Source organism: Scyliorhinus canicula, chromosome 12, assembly GCF_902713615.1.
Source record: "Scyliorhinus canicula chromosome 12, sScyCan1.1, whole genome shotgun sequence".
In the NCBI taxonomy this organism is placed as follows: Eukaryota; Metazoa; Chordata; class Chondrichthyes; order Carcharhiniformes; family Scyliorhinidae; genus Scyliorhinus; species Scyliorhinus canicula.
The window spans coordinates 118451966-118470712 of NC_052157.1; positions in this window are offsets into that span (position 1 = coordinate 118451966).

Genomic DNA, 18747 nt, shown 5'->3' on the forward strand with positions numbered 1-18747 from the left:
ATACTTCTTGTAGCTTTACTTTCCCTTCCCCACTTGCTAGTTTAAAGTCCTTGTGAGCATCCTATTTATCCTTTCCGCTGGAACACTGGTCACAGATCGGGGCCGGGATTCTTCCCTACCCGGCGGGGAGGGGGGTCCCGGCGTGTCGGAGTGGTGTCAACCACTCCAGCGTCGGGCCTCCCCAAAGGTACGGAATTCTCCGCACCTTTAGGGGCCAAGCCCTCACATTGAGGAGCTAGGCCCGCGCCGGAGTGGTTGCCGCTCCGCCGACCGATTCGAACGGCCTTTGGCGCCACGCCAGCTGTGGCCGAAAGGCCTTCGCCGGCCTGCGGAAGTCCGTGCATGCGGCGGTGCATCAGCGGCTGCTGACGTCATACCGGCGCAGGGAGGGGGTCTCTTCCGCCCCCGCCATGGTGAAGGCCATGGCGGGGCGGAAGAAAAAGAGTACCCCCACGGCACAGGCCCGCCCGCCGATCGATGGGCCCCGATCGCGGGCCAGGCCACCGTGGGGGCACCCCTTGGGGTCAGATTGCCCCTCGGCCCTCCCCCCCCAGGACCCCTGAGCCTGCCCGCGCCGCCAATCCCGCTGGCACCAGAAGTGTTTTGATTCCCGCCGGCGGGATTGGCCTGTCAGCGGAGGGACTTCGGCCCATCGCGGGCCGGAGAATCGCCGCGGGAGCCCGCCGACCGGCGCAGGGGGCCTGCCGGCGGCGGGCCGCGATACCCGCCCCAGCCGATTCCCGGGTGGCGGAGAATTCGAGCCACGGCGGGGGCGGGATTGACGCCGGCCCTGGGCGATTCTCCGACCCCCCGGGGCGTCGGAGAATTCCGCCGCAGTTCAGGTGAAAACCTTCCCAATGTTAAAGATCCCTCCTATTCCAATACTGATGCCAGTGCCCCATGAAATGGAACCCCTCTTTCCCGCACTACTCCTTTAGATATGTGTTTACTTCTGTAATTTTCTCATTCCTATGTCAATTTTCACATGGCTCGGGTAATAGTCCAGAGATTATAACGCTTGAGAACCTGTTCTATAATTTTGTTCCTAGTTCCTAATAATCCCCAAAAATTCCCTCATCTTGCCTATGCTGTTTGTCCCAATGTGGACCACAACAACTGGATCCTCCCCCTCCCATATCCTTTCAAGCCGGTTATAGATGTCCCTCACTTTTGCACCCGGCAGGCCACATACCATGCGGGACTCTCGGTCCTGCTTGCAAAGGATTCTATCAGATCCTCTAATTATAGAATCCTCTACAACTTCCACTTGTCTTTTTTGCTCCCCCCAGTTGAATGGCCTCCTGTACAATGGAGCAGCGATCAGCTAGCACATCCTCCACACAGTGAGCAAGTACCTCGTACCTGTTGGACAAGGTCAAGAGCTAGACATAGACAAAGAACATACAGTGCAGAAGGAGGCCAGTCGGCCCATCGAGTCTGCACCGACCCACTTAAGCCCTCACTTCCACCCTACCCCCGTAACCCAATAACCCCTCCAGATTGTTTTTGGTCACTAAGGGCAATTTATCATGGCCAATCCACCTGACCTGCACGTCTTTGGACGGTGGGAGGAAACTGGAGCACCTGGAGGAAACCCACGCAGACACGGGGAGAATGTGCAGACTCCGCACAGACAGTGACCCAGCAGGGAATCGAACCTGGGATCCTGGCACTGTGAAGCCACAGTGCTATCCACTTGTGCTACTGTGCTGCCCACCGTGCTGAGGCTACTTCATTTCAGAATTCATGATCCCTCCACCTGCCTCTCATGCAGTCACACCCTGCTGTCCCTGATAACTGGATGAATTTGAGGTACTTAATCTACAGGGTGTGACTGCCTCCTGAAACAATGTGTGCAGGTAACTCTCCCCCTCCCAGATGTGCCGCAGTGTCTGAAGCTCAGATGTGGTCACTGCAGCTTGCAGTGGGATCTATTAGCTCCCATATCATGCTGCTGCAAGCACATCGCCTGCCCAGCCATCTCTACTTAGTTAATTAATTAATTTGTTTTCCAGTGTTTTTTCTTTCAAATTTGGCAGATTCCCTACTAGCCAATCAGGTCACAGCTTTCCTATGACATCAGTTTTTCAATTTTTTCAGTTTCAGTGGAATCCCCGATACTCATTGGAGCCCTCCGGGAATGCTCCCTGGAGACTAGGCCACAAATCCCTGTGGTAAGTTACTTTATATACTCATCGTACTGATGCTCCTCCCTCCGGGACTGCTCCCTGGAGACTCGGCCGCAAATCCCTGAGGTAAGTTACTTTATATACTGACTGCTCTGATGCTCTGCCCTCCAAGACTACTCCCTGGAGACTAGGCCACAAGTTACTTTATATACTCGCCGATCCGATGCTCCACCCTCCGAGGCTGCTCTCTGGAGACTGGACCTGCTCTTGTATTGTACCAACCTGGGGTGGCCACGTCCCGATTACAAAATGGACACTTGCAGAGAATGAAGGGAAAAATGGACAATGCTGAGAAAGCAAGCAGGTGCAAGGTTTGTCTGTTGATTGGAGTTTGCAGCTCCCAGATAAGACCGATACTGCAAAGCCATTACCATACTAATGAGCCATTTCCGGGGACAAAAGAGTAACATTTAGGTAAACGATACTAAAGCAGACACCCCGGCACCAGAGGAGACTAGAACAAAGCAGGCCAACGGCCACCTAGGGCCCGCCCAGCAATCAGGGCAGCCACCCCTTTATTGGAGGAAATCAATACCACTGATCAGGATATGGTCCAATTAATTGGGACCAAGTTCAAGGACCGCCCAAAAGCGCGCGAAGCCCCCTTTTGGGTATAAGAAGAAGCCCCCAAGAGAGAATCGTTCTTCTTGGCCTTGGTTCTCAGCGACGAGAGGCCTGCCTAGCAGCTTCACCAGAACAAGTAAGTTCAAAGTTAACGCACGGTACGAGATAGACGCTCCTAGCTACTATTCCGTACAGGTTCGACCCCAACAGCTTCAGAACTGGACAACGGCCATTGTTCCTCTGACTGAGGGGGCGCCTGAAGCTAAGTATAGGCTTTTAGTAGTAGTGATAGTTTAGTTAGTAGAGTTTGTGCATGAGTATAATTGAGTGCGTGTGTAAATAAATGAGTATTGATTTCGAACTTACTAACTGGTGTATCAAGTCTTTGATCAGCATTCGGTTTTGAACCTTGTGGCGGTATCGAAAGATACCTGGCGACTCTTGAACAAACGTAATTAGAATTAAGAACGGTGACCATATTAACCGCCATAAACAGAGCCAATTAGAGAGAGAACACAACGAGCAACAGTATCTACAGTATTCATATGGCTAGTCCAGTTTAAGGGCATCTTGACAAATACATGAATAGGATGGGAATAGAGGGATACGGACCCCAGAAGTGCAGACAATTTTAGTTTAGATGGGCAGTATGGTTGGCACTGGCTTGGAGGGCCGAAGGGCCTGTTGCTGTGCTGTACTTTTCTTTGTTCTTTGTTGTTCAATTTAGTTTCTGATCAATGATAACACTATCGGATGTTGTTAGCGGGGGATTCAACAATGGTAATGTCATTGAATGACAAGGGAAGATGGCTAGCTTCTCTTTCATTGGATACAGACATTATCTGTCACTTGTGTGGCGTGAATGTCACTGACCACTTAACAAATCAAGCCTAAATGCTGTCCAGGTCTTCCTACATATGGACACTTACTGCATCAGTATGTGAAAAATGGTACTGAACATTATTCATTCATCGGCAAACATCTCCAATTCTGAGCTTACAATAAAGGGAAGATCATTGATCAAATAACTGAAGATGTTGGGCAAAGGACACCTGAGGAAACCCTGTTTCAGTGTGACTGAGTAAAGAAAGAAAAAAACGTAGACCGCATTTCTGATCCTGATCGCTACCAAGCAGCTATCCTGGAAATTTGCGTGCTTGGCGAATAGATCTGACAAGTGCAAAGTTAAATACAGGCCTCGTCTGTCTTCTCAAGTGGATGTTAAAGATCCCCAAACACTATTTCAAAGAAGAGCATGGGAATTTTTCCAATTGTCTTGACCCATTTATATCCCTGAACACACATCTCCTGCTGTATTTCCTCCAGCACTAAAGGGACCACCCCAAATAAAGTACTTCAAAAGTCACCAAGACATCCTGAGGTTATGAAAGAAATGATATAAATGCAAGTATTTCTTTCTGAAAGGACAGGTTAGAATAGGACAAAGAGTCATCCAGACTCAAAAGGTTAGCTATGTTCCCTCTCCACGGATGCTATCAGATCTGCTGAGATTGTCCAGCATTTTGTTTTTGTTTCCGATTCCAGCATCCGCAGTAATTTGCTTTTATCTTAGGTTAGGATTAGTCTTGTCTCTGCAATCGAATAATCTACTGACACTCACTGTCTGGGCTTTACCGGCAGAATCTGTGGTTGGCAGAGATACTGGAAGGTGGACGATATCTGTGGGGTGGCATAAAAACAATGGTTTTAATCCCACAGTAAGGCTAAATTAAAATATTCAATGTTTGCAAAGTTTACTGGGTCAGTATAAAAATGAATGCCCTTTGCTGGAAATTTGTTTTGATCTTCATTCACGATGCACAATGCATTTATTCCTTTGGTACTTAGATCATGTCTCAGACACTGCAAGTGAACCACACGTTAAGACACATGCGAACAGTGAATTCCACAGTGCTGAAATGGTTAACGCCTGTTGTGGTGAGGGAAAGGCAGGATAGCCCAGCTGCTCACATGAAAGCACAGCCAGTCATTAAACTGCCATCTCTGTGATGAGATGGAATCAATGACCCATGGGAATGCACCACAGGCTCAGGGGTAAAGATACATATCACTTCCCTACCAGCAAACAGTATCCTGACTGCAGGCACAACATGGTCGGGCTGTTAGCCATTACTTTGATCTGTTTACTTGGTGAAAGGTGCTTTTCCGTCTGTTAACGGTGGGATTCTCCTTCACTCTATACACACCGTCTCAATATTAAAAAACATATTTCCCCCAAAGAATACAAAGCCATTTCCACTTTATATCTTTAGCTGCAATGCACTGATAATAAAGCATTGCACTGTGGGGCACAACTTCAACAATAACCCAGAAAACCTACTATTCATAAACAGGGACACTTAAATTTAAGGGCTGTTTCTCACCTCAAACACTCTACCTAGGCCATTCCCCTGCCCTATCCCTGTAAACCCACACATTGATCACGGTCAATCCACCTAACCTGCGCATCATTGGACTGTGGGAGGAAACCGGAGGAAACCCACGTGAACACGTGAACGCGAAGAGAAAGTGTTAACTCCACACAGACAATCTGCCAAGGCCGGAATCGAACCCGGGTCCCTGGCACTGTGAGACAGCACTGTGCCACCATGCCTCCTGCTCTTTCAGTGAATGATCCACTCTCCCTTATATGATTATAATGGATCAGCATTGCTAAATGCTTCCCTTGCTTGCTCCTCAATCACCCCAAGAAGCAGTTGTTTTGAAGTCATGAGGGTACTTTGAGAGAGTTGAGAGTTGAAACTTTAATGTGAGGTTTCCACAGGATCTGTAAATTAATTGCATTGGCCCACTATCAATAAAGTTAGCTGATTTTTGTTGATATGAAAATCGTTGAATGCTTCCCAGTTACAGTTTCACCACCTTAATTCTCTTTGTGTTTGGCAACTGGCCTGAACACGTGGGACTGCGAGTAACAATGCCTTAGATTTTGCCTGTCTGGGCCTGCTTTAAAGTACCCCCAGGCCCAATCCATTAATGCTTCATCACGTCTAGATTTGAGGTAGCTTATTACCAGAGACCCAGTAGGAATGTCACTGCTTGAAGGAGAGACAATTGGTAATAAGCAACCCTCTCCCAACCAGCTAGAGCACAAGCAACAATTCCTTTCTAACCTTTCACTACCAGGTCAGACAGTCTCCGTACATTTAAACTTCCATTGCCAATGGACAGACTCCCTTTCTCCAAAAACCTTTACACACTGCCTACTAGTCAACAGATGCTCACTTCTAAGATTAACATCTTGTGGCAGTACATGTTGTGTAGCCACCTGGGATGGACACTTCCAGAACACAAAATGGACGCTCATAAAGAATGTAGGGAAATATGGCCAATGCTCGACAGCAAGCAGGCACAGTGCCTGAATGCATATTTGGGAAGCAGTTACCAGACAGAATCGAAACTCGGGGTCGATTAGCATATTGATGGCCCATCTCCGAGAAACAAAGGACTAACACTCAGGTAGTTGATACTGTTGCAGACATCCCGGCGCCAGAAAGACTCAAACAAAGCAAGGCCAACGGCCAGCTAAGACACGCCCAGCCGTCAGGGCACCCACCCCTTAATTGGTTAAGATCGATAACAATGATCGAGAAGCGGCCCAATTAATTGGGGCCAAGTTTAAGGCCCGCCTAAAAGCGCGCGAAGCCCCTCCAAGTATAAGAAGGAAGCCCCACGAGAGATTTGCTGTTTTGGATTTGGCTCTCGGGCGGAGAGACCCATCCACCAGCATCACCAGAAGCAAGTAAGTTCAAGGTCAACGCTCTCTACCAGACGGACGACCTTAGCTGTTCTCCTGTTACCTCTTCGAACCCAACAGCCTCAGATCCGAACAACGTCCATTGTTCCTCTGACTAAGTGGGCACCCGAAGTTAAGTATAGGTGTTAGCGTTAGAGATAGTTTAGTTTGTAGTACTGTTGTGCATGAGTAGATCTTACTCTCTGTGTAAATAAATAATCTTGAGTTTGAACTAACTCAGTGTTCTTCAAAGTCGGGGGCAAGACCCGCGGGTGGGTCATGGGCTGGTGTCGGGAGGGTCGCGGATCCGTTGTCCACGGCACTCCCGATCGTGCAAATCCTCGTGCAGCAGCCAGCTTTTCATAACGCCAGCTGCAAGCCACCACGAACATGTGAAAAAAAAAATTTGGCCGCTTTGCGCATGTGCGCACGATGATCGGCACGCATGCGCATTCCGCGAACATGTTAAAAAAAATTCAGCCGCATTGCGCATGCGCGTCAATAATCAGGCACGCATGCGCATGAGGCCGCTATTTTTTAAAACGTTTGCAGCTTTTTGTTTCTCAAGTAGCAGTTTTTATTCATTTATTCATTCATTTTATTCATTTGATTTTTTTTTCATTTATTTTATTCATTTTATTTTTTTTACAAGTTCGGGGGGGTTTTATTCATTTTTAAAAATAATTTTCCTCATTTTGTTTTTTATTTTTTTACAAGTTCGGGGCGTGAGTTTATTTGATAAAACTGTACAGGAAAAAAATTCAGAACTTTGGACAGATGAAGACTCCATACTTCCGACACAGGAAGGCTTCACCTTCATCCAACTGGTTCCATTGGAGGAGCGTGTACAAGTGCCAAAGGGACCCAAAACCATTTCCTCCATTTTTGGTAGCAGCAAACAAGGTAAGAGAAAATGGTGGGTCGCGCTGGTCGGCCGGCGTGGGTCGCGAAGGTCGGTCGGTGTGGGTCGCGAGGTTCGGCCGGTTGGTAAAAATGGGTCCCCGGAAAAAAAGTTTGAAGAACACTGAACTAACTGGTGTATTGGCTCTTTGATTGGTATTCAGTTTGAACCTTGTGGCAGTATCGAGAGATACCTGGCGACTCTGAATGTATACATAATTAGGATTAAGGAAGGCGACCATATTGATTGCTATATTTATAGCAAGTAAACAGAGCAACAGTTGCCTCCATTGCTTTTTCTTCAAATTCTTCTGTGTTCCCTTTGGTAAGGTACAATTGTAGTCACCCTCTGGCATCTCACTGAAGTCATTCTTCTTGTGTTTAGCTTGTCAGGGCATGTCGGAAAGCTATTCAACTGTGGGGTCATCACAGTCAAGTATCATCCTGCCCTCAGTCATGGTGGACCACCTCTCTGCAGGAATCTATGATAATGATCAGGAGTCTCTGGCTAGGGATGAAGAATCTTTGGGGAGGGATCAGGAATGCCTGGAGAGGGATCAGGATTCTCTTGATAGTGATCAGGAGTCTCTAGCTAGGGATCAGGAGTCTCTTGATAGGGATTAGGAATACCTGGATAGTGACCAGGAGTCTCTGGTTTGGAATCAGGAATCCCTGGACTGTGATCAAGAGTTTCTGGTCAGGAATCCATGGATAGTGATCGGGAATCCCAGGATAGTGATCATGAATCTCGGAATAGTGATAAAGAGTCTCTGGATAGTGATCAGCAATCCATGAAGTGATCCGGAATCACCACAAGGTAGAGAAATCTGGGCTTTTTTATTTCCTCCCTCACTAGTCCATACACACCATGTAAGCACCCAACAGCCCCCCTGGGTGAGTACAGTCCTTAACCTTACTGGCGTGTGTTGTTCAGTACCACACATGCCACTGCTTATTCCAGTTTATCCATCGTTTCTGTTTTTATTTCAGATTTCCAGCATCCACAGTATTTTGTTTTTATGTCACTGTCTAATAGTTTCAAGCGAAATCTTCTCTCGAAGCAGAAGGTGAGATTGCCCTTTCAGACTGAAACAGAATCCAAAATGCTTAGTTACAATATAAGTACCGAGCTAGTCCTCTTATTACAAATTACCTTCCCATCACACACACTAGAAGTCATTACTATTCATTCAGCAATATATCACCATGCATTTTTAACCACTATGTTTCTCCCTTCAATACAAAACCCTGCCAGAACCAGAACTTTAGGCGTTGAGTGAAGAGTTGGACAGAGCAACCCTACACCTAGGAAACAATAGGAGGGCAGAGAGATTGCGGGCAACAGCAAAGAGGTTGAAATTGTAGGAACAAAACCAAACACTTCCTAGTCGATCATTGTGTGTGATTCAGTGGGAGGTCTGAATGGGTCATTAGTCTGATCTGTGTAAATTCTGACCCCGTTGTAACCTTTACAATTCTGTGTTTCTTTGTACTGAGCTTTTTAACAAACTGGACACGAAGCAGACATGTGCCCCCTCAATCATTCTTTCAACACGGGGCTTTGAACATTGTGTAGCCGTTTGCCGGTCAAATTACATTTTATTCGCTGCCGTGGCACGGTCCTTGGAGTCGCAGAATAACTACTCACATCAAATACCTCTCCATGTTACTTCTAACACAAGCACCAGTTTAGTACCTGCATTGAAAGAGGGAGCAGAGAAAGATCATGCAAATCCACTAAGAATTATCGGCAACAGTACTTTCTGTCCCTTGTGTTTTTCTTTCGTATTTAAAGCATCTTCTTTAAACGTGATTTTGACTGTCATTGAGGTCGATCACATCATTTCTCAGCACTTGCCCTGTGAAGAGTAAATTGAAATAGTCCTTTATGGAACTCCCAGTGGAGACTCAGGGAACATTTCTCTTAAATCTAAGTTGGGTCCATGTTGGGGTCAACGAATACAATTATTTTTGTATCTGATGATTTAAAGTTTAAAAAAAATAAATTTAAAGTACCCAATTCCTTTTTGTTTCCAATTAAGGGTCAATTTAGTATGGCCAATCCACCTACCCTGCACATCTTTGGGTTGTGGGAGTGAGACGTGGAGAGAAAGTGCGAACTCCACACGGACAGTGACCCGGGGCCGGGATCGAACCCGGGTCCTTAATGCAGTGGGGCAACAGTGCTAACTACTGCGCCACCATGCCGCCCTTCTGATGATTTAAAGTTTATGATATCTGTAGACTTATTTCCTACTTTTATACCGCCCTTCTCCAAACCCGTGAGCTGCATTGAATGAGAGCTGTCGACTACCTTAGTGTTGGTCGCACACAGCTAACTGCCCAGATGAATGGTAATTCCAGTGGTGAGCGCTTGTCACACCCAGCATGGGCTTAGTTGCTTTGTAAACTCAGTGATACGCGCACAGCAACACACAATTGGCAGCATCTTCAGAGATGCCGTCCACGCCAACTCAACCAGTGATACAGGAAATATGAAAACGGCATTGGTGTTCCCTGTCACATAACTGCTGAATGAGCACTTATCTGATACAGTGAGCAGATACACCTAATTCAGGTTACAGGCCTCAGTTGCCCCAATAGGACATGAAGATCATTGAAGCATCTTCAAAGCAAGAGTACGTATGCAAGAGCAACAGTAATATTTGAGCTCGCTTTGGAGAGCATTCATTCATTCATTCACCACATGATGCAGAATGTCCAATATTCACCACTGAGTCCAATGATGTGCTGAAATGCATGGAGGTAAATTCAATTACAAAGTGGAACACATTTTGTTACTATAGACAGGAGGTATGATCAAATGATTTGAATTAGCTATTTCCGATATAGGGACTTCCCTGGAAGAAGCCGAAAATGTAAAGGCTTGCAAATGTTGGCAAGTGGTTGCAATCCAAGCTGTTGTCATACTGGTTTCAGCCAGGTACAAAATCACCTTCATCAGATGCAAACTGCTGTGGAGAAAGGATTTGAAAACTAAAGGTAGACCAATGGATCTAATAGCAATGATTGCCTACGGAGTAAAACCTTGGTGATCCTTATTCATTCAAGGGATGTGAACTTCGCTGGCTGGGCCAGCATTTATTGCCTTTCCCGAAATGCTTTTCCGAAGGTGATGGTGAACCGCTGCAGTCCATGTGGTGTAGGTACACCCACTGTGCTGTTAGGGAGTGAGTTACAGGATTTTGACCCAGTGATTGTGAAGGAACGGCAATATATTTCCAAGTCAGAATGGTGAGTGGTTTGGATTAGAACCTCCAGGTGTGTGGTGTTCCCATGTACCTGCTGCCCTTGTCTTTCTAGATGGTAGCGACCATGGGTTTGGAAGGTGCTGCGTAAGGAGCCTTGGTGAGTTCCTGCGGTGCATCTTGTAGGTGGTGAACACTGCTACCGTACTACTATGCATTGGCGGTGGAGGGAGTGAATGTTTGTGGCTGGGGTGTCAATCCTGCTTTGGCCTGAATGGTATCAAACTTCTTGAGTGTTGTTAGTGCTGCACTCATACAGGCAAGTGGGGAGTATTCCATTACACACCTGACTTGTGCTTTGTAGATGGTGGACAGTCTTTGGGGAATTACGTGGTGAGTTACTCGCCGCATGATCCCTGACCTGCTCTTGTTGCCAGCATTTATATAGCTAGTCTAATTAAGTTTCTGGTCAATGGTAACCTCCAGGATGTTGATAGTGGGGGATTCAGTGATGGTAATGCCATTGAATGTCATGGGGAGATGGTTAGATTCTCCTTTGTTGGAGATGGTCATTGCCTGGCACTTGTGTGACGTTAATGTTACTTCTCACATGCCATCCCTGAGCCCTACTAAAGAAGCCAGGATGGAACAACTGGTTAACCCAGCCCTTCCTCAGCCTCATCTGGTCCTTTATCCTCAGATGGGTCTCCTGTAACAGCACCATGTCTGCTTTCATGCGCTTTAAGTGCGAGAAAACCTGCGGTCTCTTCATAGGTCCCCCCAACATTTGCCCGTTCCACGTCACCACTGTGACTGGGGGTGTGATTGTGGACAACATAACTGAAAATGAAACGGTGTAAGTATTACCATTGAACTGTTTACTAGTAAGATATTTGGCACTGCCATAGGTTGAACCCATGGGGGGAAGGTGGGCTTGCCCATTAGAGGGGGGGGAGGGGGATTTCAGGGGCCATGAGCATGTTGGGTGAAGGGATGGTCCAGAAGGGGAGGCGGGGGGGGGGGGCTGAAAGGGAGGGGGTGTAGAGATTGCGGAGTGAATCTTGACGCTCTGGCTGCTGAGAAACACCCCTTCAAACACCCGAAAGTGGACTTAGATTTATGCTTGTTGAATCGCGCCCATAATGAATGAACTAAGAACATTAAATCAGCAATTGCTGCATTGACTATTGGATCTCAATCGGCAATAGTGTCACTTGTTGTGAATTGAATGCACATTCTTTCCATTAAGCAAAACTTAATTCATTTCAATCGTAAGAACAGGCATTGGAACCAAAAAGCACAGCTGCTGCACAAATTTTATCAAAAGAACTTTTATTGGAATCAAAATTGTACAAAAGACTTTGTATTCCTTTACTTTCAATCTAAAAATATCATCCCAGATCTGGTGTTTCCTCTGTGACCATTTTCCCTCCCAACGGCACTGCAGGATAATCTACCGGACTGGTGCCTTCCATTGGCAGCTGCTTCATCACGGTGGCACAGTGGTTAGCACTGCTGTCTCACAGTCACAGGGATCCGGGTTCAATTCCGGCCTTCGCTGACTATCTATGTGGAGTTTTCACATTCTCCCCGTGTCTGCATGAGTTTCCTCCGGGTGCTCTGGTTTCCTTCCACAGTCCAAAGATGTGCTGGTGAGGTGGATTGGTTATGCTAAGTTAGCCCTTAGTATCCACGGATGTGCAAGTTAGGTGGGGTTACAGGGTTCCAGGGATCGGGCGGGAGCCTGCTTAGGGTGCTCTTTCAGTGTGTAGGTGCAGACACGATGGGCCGAATGGCCTCCATCTGCACTGTAGCGATTCTATGATTTCCTTGTCACTCTGAGGAATTGGTCATTTGCTGTTGCTACAAGTCTGAGCAAGTAGCCCTGTGGACCTTGAATCTCCATTTTGCCTACACTGATACTGAAATCTGTCACCAGATGATGGCCTGCGATATGTCTGCATCAATGCTTAGTTTGAGGGACATTGGAATTCCAGTCAACAAGGGACGTGGCGTGCCGTAAAAATGAGGCAGGCAGACGTGAGAATGTTGAAGGTACAACGAGGTTCTGGGCCAGATGCGGTTGTCAAGGTGTGTGGCAAACAGCGCAGGCAAGGGCATAGGACAAAAGTAGCAGGATGAACCTTAAGAAATGGGACTACTGGGGTCACAAAAGGTGAGGCACATAGCTTTAAAAAGAGTGAGGGAATTTGCAAGACAGGGTTGCAAGGATGGGGAGCAGTCAGAGGAGCCTAAGAGAGTGAGGCTGGTGGGGTATCCACGTGTAAATGAGTAGATAGACCAGAAGGAAATGGCACAAAGGGAAGTGAAGCAGAAATGGGAGACTCACCTAAAATACTAGCATTAGATTAGGAAGAGCTGGGACAAAATCCTCTATTGTTTGTATAGCTGGGGGCAGAGGGGAGGTACTTACATTTATTTAGTAACTTTTAGGCAAGCACATTCCAAAACACTTCCCAGCCAATGAATTACTTTTGCATCACTGTTGTTTAAGTAAATGTGGAAATCACTTCCGCAGTAATTGCAATTCAATCTTAACTGCTGCCACAGATTTCAACAGTTAACATCGCCATAGCAACCCTCGCAATGACACTTGTAAATTTATGTTTACTCGCTCCCCCAAGGAATGGCAATTATGCCAAGATCATGGAGGTCACATTGAGCTGGCAGGGCCCCAAGGTGAATTTAGAAATCAATAACAGAAAATAAAAAAAGATTTTCTTTCAATCAACTTGTCCCAATTGGAGTGCAGGGATTTCAGGAAGTTTTGGGCGTGAACTTCTCCAAGGGCTTCTCTGCTTCACCACTGTAACAACTTTCACTTATACAGATTCTCCCAAACTCACAATGCGACTATGGCAGCAGAGCAAGAGAAGCATTGATTCAGCTGCTTAGTACCATCCTCCCCAAGCTTGCCTTCCCACTCCCTCTCTCCTCAGTACATCAGCAGAACTCCTTTCCTCTTCTTTGAAATAGTGCGATTTTAGTTACATCCTCCTGAGATCGTTGAAAATGCCTCAGTTCAACATCTCGCCTGGGACAACTCAAATCAAGGCTGCCTCCACTGCAGGACGAAGCAAGATTGCAATGTTGCAGGTTCAATTAGACCAAGAATGGACCTCAATGCTCGGGTGGATGATTTTAAAGGATCCCATGGCACTACTTTGAAGAAGAGCAGTGGAGTTATCCTTGGTGTCCCGTCTAATATCTATCACCCAATCAGCATCGCCAAAAAAAACAGATTATCTGATCAGTATCACATTGCTCTTTGAGGGAATTTGTCCAGCGCAAATTAGCTGCTGCGTTTCCTATATTACAGCAGTGATGTACAGTTCACAAAGTACTTTGTTGGTTGAAAAGCACTTTGAGATAAATAGTGGTCACGAAAAGTGCAATATAAATATAGTCGGGCTTGCGGAGACATGGCTGCAGGGTGACCAGGGATGAGATTTGAGCATCCAGGGGTATTTACTATTCAGGAAGGACAGACAAAAAGAAAAAGGCGGTGGAATTGTGTTGCTGTGTAAAGAGGAAAGTAACACCATAGTGAGGAAGGATATTAGCTCTGACAATGTGGAATCTATATGGGTAGAGCTTAGAAACACCAAGGGGCAAAAGGCGTTAGTGGATGTTGTATATAGACTCCCAAACTGTAGTGGTGATGTGGGATGATGGTCAGGAATGGCATTAAACAGGGCATTAGAGACGACGAGGGAAAGGAACATCTGTAATTATGGGTGACGTTAATCTGCATAGAGATTGGGCAAATCAAATTTGTAACAATACCGTAGAGGGGGAATTCCTGGAGTGTATACGGGATGGTTTTCTAGACCAATATGTTGAGGAACCAACTAGAGAACAGGCCATCCTAGGCTGGGTATTGTGGAATGAGAAAGGAATAATTGGCAATCTAATTATGCGAGACCCCTCGGGGATGAGCGACCATAATATGATAGAATTCTTCATCAAGCTGGAGAGTGATGTAGTTGATTCTGAAACTAGGGTCCTGAATCTAAATAAAGGAAACTACAATAGTATGAGGCGTGAGTTGGCTATGATGGATTGGAAAATGTTACTTAAAGGGATGACCGTGGATTCGGAACGGCAAACATTCAAAGAATGTATGGGAGAACTACAATAATTGTTCATTCCTTTCTGGTGCAAAAATAAACTGGGAAAGGTGGCCAAACCACAGCTTACAAGTGAAATTAGAGATGGCATTGGATCCAAGAAAGTGGCATACAAATTGGCCAGAAAAAAACAGCAAACCTGAGGATTGGGGGCAGTTTAGAATTCAGCAAAGGAGGACAAAGGGATTGATTAAGGACAAAATAGAGTGCGAAAGTAAGCTTGCAGGGAACATAAAAACTGACAGTAAAAGCATCTATGGTACGTGAAGAGAAAAAGATTGGTAAAGACAAAAACAGGGGTGTTTATAATGGGAACAAAGAAGTGGCTGACCAACTAAATACATACTTTGGTTCTGTGTTCACAAAGGAAGGCACAAATAACGTACCAGAAATGTTGGGGAACACAGGATTTAGTGAGAGGAAGAAAATAAAGGAAATCAATATTAGTAGGGAAATAGTGTTGAGAAAATTGATAGGATTAAAGGCTGATAAATCCTCAGGACCTGATACTCTACATCCTAGAGTAATTAAGGAAGTGGCTCTAGAAATACTGGATGCATTGGTGATCATCTTCCAGGATTCTATATGGATTCTATGCGGAATCCTATGGATTGGAGGGTAGCTCATGTAACCCCACTATTTAAAAAAGGGAGGTAGAGAAAAAACAGTGAATTATAGACCAGTCAGCCTCAATAGTGGGGAAAGTGCTAGAGTCCATGAGGAAAGATTTAACAGTAGGGCACTTGGGAAACAGTGACAAGATCAGAGTGAGTCAGCATAGATTTACAAAAGAAACATCATGCTTGGCAAATGTACTGGAATTCTTCGAGGAAGGAACAAGTAGAGTTGATGAGGGGAGCCAGTTGATGTGGTTTATTTGAACTTTTCAGAAGGTTTTCAACAAAGTCCCGCAGAAAAAAATTAGCATGTAAAATTAAAGCGCATGGGTTCGGGGATAGCGTATTGAGATGGAGTGAAAACTGGTTGGCAGACAGGAAATAAAGAGTAGGAATAAATGAATCTTTGTCCAAATAGATAGAATTTACAGTGCAGAAGGAGGCCATTCGGCCCATCGAGTCTGCACCGGCTCTTGGAAAGAGCACCCTACCCAAGGTCAACACCTCCACCCTATCCCCATAACCCAGTAACCCCACCCAACACTAAGGGCAATTTTGGACACTAAGGGCAATTTAGCATGGCCAATCCACCTAACCTGCACATCTTTGGAATGTGGGAGGAAACCGGAGCACCCGGAGGAAACCTACGCCCATACGGGGAGGATGTGCAGACTCCGCACAGACAGTGACCCAAGCCGGAATCGAACCTGGGACCCTGGAGCTGTGGAGCAATTGTGCTCTCCACAATGCTACCGTGCTGCCCTGTGACCCGTGGGTACCACAGGGCTCAGTGCTAGGACACCAGCTATTCACAATATATATTAATGATTTAGATGGGGGAATTTAATGTAATATCTCCAGATTTGCAGAGTACACAAAGCTGGGTGGGAAGGTGAGCTGTGAAGAGAATGAAGATTGCTTCAGTGAGAATTGGACAAGTTGAATGAGTGGGCAAATGAACGGCAGATGCAATTTAACCTGGATAAATGTGAGGTTATCCACTTTGGTAGCAAAAACAAAAAGGCAAATTATTATCTGAATGGTTATGGATTAAGAGAGGGGAATGTGCAATGAGACCTGGGAGTTCTTGTATACCAGATGCTGACAGTAAGCATGCAGATTCAGCAATTGGTATGTTGGCTTTCAGAGCAAGAGAATTTGAGTACAGGATCAGCGATGTCTTGCTGCAATGTACAGGACCTTGGTGAGGCCACACCTGGAATATTGTGTGCAGGTTTAGTCTCCTTATCTGAGGAAGGATATCCTTGCCACGGAGGTAGAGCAGCAATGGTTTACCAGACTGAGTCCTGCGACGGCAGGGCTGACGTATGAGGAGAGATTGAGTTGGTTCCGATTGTATTCACTGGAGTTCAGAAGAATGAGGGGTGTCTCATAGAAACCTTTAAAATTCTAACAGGGCTAGACAGAGTAGACACAGGAAGGGTGTTCCCGCTGGTGGGGGAATATAGACCCAAGGGTCACAGTTTGAGGATACGGGATAGACCATTTAGAACCGAGATGAGGAGAAATTTCTTCACCCAGAGAGTGGTGAGCCTGTGTTGAAGTCAAAACATGTATATTTTCAAGAAGGAGTTAGATATAGCTCTTGGGGCTAAAGAATCAAAGGATATTTGGGAGGGGGGGGGGGGGGGGGGGTGGACTGGTTACTGAGTTGGATGATCAGCCATGATCATGATGAACGGTGGAGCAGGCTCAAAGGGCTGAATGGCCTCCTCCTGCTCCTATTTTGTACCTTTCTATAAATGCAAGTCTGTTGTTACAGGATGCACTCTTCGATAACCTCTAGAATACAGCTTTACAATCAAATGCAGCACAAACTGTCACAGGACTCTGCTACTGCCAGGCTAACAACACCCCCTCCCCCCCCCCCCCCCCCCCCCACCTCGTCATTTCTCATTACCTTTGGTTTCTTACTGCCAATCCATTTTTCAATCGAGACATTTATTTTGCATTCATGCCATGAGTCGTAACTTCTTTTAATATTTTCTTGCTGCCAACAACTTCCGAAAATCCGAATCCATTAGGTTCCCCCATAGCTCAATCCAATAGTTACCTCCTCAAAGAATTCCAGAGGATTAGTGAGCCATGGCCCATTGCTTTTACATTCATGCTGATTGCTCCCTTTAGCCTTGTGCTCTTTAGTTTAGCAGTGAAAGCGTCCCATGTAGTACTCTTAAGCTTTGCACACAATATGTTGAGACGAGCTGGCCAGGAACCTTCAAGTTTATTACTTTTAAATGCCAACTTGGCTCAGTTCTAAACGCCCAGGTTCAAACCTTCCCCTCCTCCCAGGATCTGAGCACATAATCTAGTTTAATACTTCCAGTGCAGCATTGAGGGTGGACTACATTGCCAGAGGTGTGGTCTTTTGGAAGCTGCCATCCTGGCTGTCTGCTCAGGTGGGCATTCAAATGTTTCACGAGGGAGTTCCCACAATACTGAGGCCAGTGTTTCTTTCCAAAAAAAAACAACAGCCAAAATATATTGTCTGACTTACCCTTTGAGGAAGTTTGCTGTGTCGAAATTAGCTGCAGCAATTTAGTAATGTCAGGCGGGGATACAGCACAAGAGGAGTTTGCAGAGGCAGGATCGTGTGAGGTGATGAAGGAATTCATAGAAAGGGATCTTAAAAACAATATCTGCTCTATGGGTAACAGCAGCCCTTCAGTAACTCACTCAACACACCAGCCTTCCAGCATGTATCTAGTCAGTGAGTGTTAGCACCAGAAATGCTGATAGGGAGGTGTTACTGATATTCACTTTCCAGCAGGACTCACTGCGCAGGTTACTTGGCTGATTTTGCCCTTCCCCGTGCTCGGTGTACAGAGGTCAGTAGCAGAAATGTTACTGTTAAACAGGCCAAGATTAACTCAATGCGCAGTATGAGATGGAACTGAGGCACCTTCCTTGTCTATATGCTCTAAAGCTCCACAAGGTGCCACAGAACAATGAGCACATAATTTCTCCAAACGTTTAAAAATAAACATCTCTGTGCAGAAACTGCAGTAAAAACAATGCAGGTTTGAAGGGGGCAGTGAGCTTTAATGCCTTCATTTTATTCCGATTAGTGTGATCCAGATAATGCTCTGTAACTATACTCTTGAGTATTCACAGGTCTGGAGCACAGCTTTAAGGTTTAGCTGCTAAACTGGCCTCTGACTTTAAGGTTGCTGATTTAAATATGTAAATCAAAAGGTCATTGTAGCTGCTCATAAACTGCTCAATTCATTCACAATTATAATCAATGTTCCCTCAATTTCCCTTTTTTGCTGTGCCTGATCTGTTCATTTCAACCCCCAATTCCTTCAAATTGTTTTGCACAGCCAGGCATGAACATTA